Source organism: Pyxicephalus adspersus, chromosome Z (assembly GCF_032062135.1).
Source record: "Pyxicephalus adspersus chromosome Z, UCB_Pads_2.0, whole genome shotgun sequence".
NCBI classification, from domain to species: domain Eukaryota; kingdom Metazoa; phylum Chordata; class Amphibia; order Anura; family Pyxicephalidae; genus Pyxicephalus; species Pyxicephalus adspersus.
In genome coordinates this window covers 7,426,726-7,429,398 of record NC_092871.1, presented here as the reverse complement: position 1 = coordinate 7,429,398, position 2,673 = coordinate 7,426,726, and the positions used below count along the sequence as shown (strand labels likewise).

The 2,673-nt window shown below is 37.9% G+C and overlaps 2 non-coding genes across 2 annotated transcripts; one reads left to right on the top strand and one right to left on the bottom strand.

The window, feature by feature from the left end:
• TRNAH-GUG (transfer RNA histidin (anticodon GUG)) lies at positions 1 to 72 on the bottom strand. Its single transcript has one exon. It is a non-coding gene; the product is annotated as a tRNA-His (tRNA).
• A 1,851-nt stretch (positions 73 to 1,923) lies between these two features.
• Positions 1,924 to 1,995, top strand: TRNAH-GUG (transfer RNA histidin (anticodon GUG)). The gene has a single exon. It is a non-coding gene; the product is annotated as a tRNA-His (tRNA).
• Positions 1,996 to 2,673: the final 678 nt, after the last annotated feature.

The window sequence follows — 2,673 nt, the reverse complement described above, 5'->3', positions numbered from 1 at the left end:
TGCCGTGACCCGGATTCGAACCGGGGTTGCTGCGGCCACAACGCAGAGTACTAACCACTATACGATCACAGCTGCTGAGTGTAAACCCCTTTAGGCTGGGTCTTCACAGACAGTTTGAAAATGCATGTAAACGTTCCTACCACATTTATGTGCGTTTTTATGCACTTTACAAGCATTTAAAGCTTGTCTTTTTATAAACGCCTGTGACGCGTTTTACCGCAATTTGCCGATACTTTACATAAGTGTTTATAAAAGTTTTACTTTTAACGCTTTCAGGGAATGAGTACAGGGTTACATAAAACCCCTTACTCTTTCTCTGAAAGGGTTAAAATATGTGTACAAAATTAGGACAAGGCTTTAATGTTATTTAATTAAAAGTGTGTGTGTTTGTGTAACTAAACTTTTTTTTTTTTACAGGCTATCCCACAATGACAGGATGATTCCCACAGCTGCATTCATGATATTAGCACAGTTGTGGGAGTCCTCTTGACAGTGTGGGATCCCCAGGTACTAAGAGTTAAATGAGGACAAGGCTCCTCATTCACCTCTAGTGCTTTGTGATTGGCTGACAAAAGGGAAACCCTGATGACAGGTCCACCATCATCAGGATTTCTCTTTTCTCGGCCAATCAGGGGAGCAGAGCAATCAGTGGAGCTCGGCTATGGTGACAGATCTGCTCTCCTAATTGCTCCCGCTGCCCAAGAGGAACTGTAGTATGTGTTCTGTATCCAAGAACACATACTACAGTTCCTCTAGGGCTGTGGGTAGTGGGCTCATGAAGGAAACTTGCCTTTGACATGCTGAGGAAAATAGGAAACAAGCTAACCATTTGAAGGGAAATAACTAAAAAGGAACTTTTTTAACCTCTGGGGCATCTCATTTCTGTCTGGATTTATATGTCTAAAAGCGGTACATTATCTTTCATGAGAATATATTTTACAGTGTAATAGAATAGTATGAGTATATTATTATTATTATTATTAAACAGGATTTATATAGCGCCAACATATTACGCAGCGCTGTACATTAAATAGGGATTGCAAATGACANCCGCTGCCCAAGAGGAACTGTAGTATGTGTTCTGTATCCAAGAACACATACTACAGTTCCTCTAGGGCTGTGGGTAGTGGGCTCATGAAGGAAACGTGTCTTTGACATGCTGAGGAAAATAGGAAACAAGCTAACCATTTGAAGGGAAATAACTAAAAAGGAACTTTTTTAACCTCTGGGGCATTTCATTTCTGTCTGGATTTATATGTCTAAAAGCGGTACATTATCTTTCATGAGAATATATTTTACAGTGTAATAGAATACTATGAGTATATTTAAGTTTGAAACACAAAATCATGTCAAAACAATAAATGAAATACATTTAGAAAAAAAAATTAATAATAAATTTAATAATAAACTTTGGCATGATTTTTGGTTTCAAACTTTATTATACCTTTACTATTATATTATACTGTAAAATACATTTTTCATGAAAGATAATGTACCACTTTTAGACATATAAAGCAAGCGTATTGCATTCAATACAGTTATTTTGTATTGAATGCAATACATAATAGTTTGAAATTCCCGCCGCACCCCCAGTGATGGCTGCATGTACCAACGTCAACGGAAATATCAGCACACTCGCCAGGGGACAGATCGACAAAGAGGACGCAGCCAGAGGATGGCAGGGCATTGGAGAATGGTGATAGAGCCAGGTAAGGCTTTATTTTTTTAGCTACCCCAACCCCCTTGAGGTTACTGCTTTCAGCAGGTTTTTTTTACCCCAAGCCAAACTCGGGCTTACTGCTCAGGAGGTTAAAAATCTTACAAACTGCACTATGAAATAACTAAAAAATTTTTAGCTGCTACTCAGAGACAACTGAAAGGCCAGTTTTGATCACCATCCAAAATCACCACCAAAAATCACCAGCCGTGATCGTATAGTGGTTAGTACTCTGCGTTGTGGCCGCAGCAACCCCGGTTCGAATCCGGGTCACGGCATTTTAAGTAACCCCTTTAGCTCATTGTTGAATGCATATTACCTAAATACACGGCTATTATGAAGCGAACTTGCCTTTGATATGCTTACCCTTTAAAAGGCAATAACTTAAATAAAACACTACATTTTACGAACTGCATTATGCTCTCACTAAAAGTTCAAAAGCTTCTACTTAATGATAAAACAATTGGAAAGCCAGGCTTAATCACCAACCATTAACATGCAATGGTTAGGATTATCTTCTGTGGCCACAGAAAACTCAGTTTGATTTCAGGTCACAGCAGGGCTTCTGTTTTATTTCATCATAGTGCCCTTCTTTTATTGTTGTTCACTTTTGATACTAGGTTGTATACCTAGAATGAAGGTAAGTGCAAAAAAAGGTAAACTTACTAAGGGGACTTTTACTCTTATGCATATGTAACAGCATATAAACCTGGCCTATACAGTTCATTGAGATTTGTGAATTTATTACTATGCTTTACTGTTTCCATGTGTAATATACATCTATATGTATTTTGGCACTGGTAAATAAAAAAACTAAAACAATTCTCTTTTGGAGGAGAATCATTGTAAGAGAACTTGGCATCCTAAATATTGCAAATTGTTTTACAAACCAAAACATCAAATGCTTCTACTGAACCAAGGAATAACTGGAAGGTCAGCTTTACCCACCAAACAAC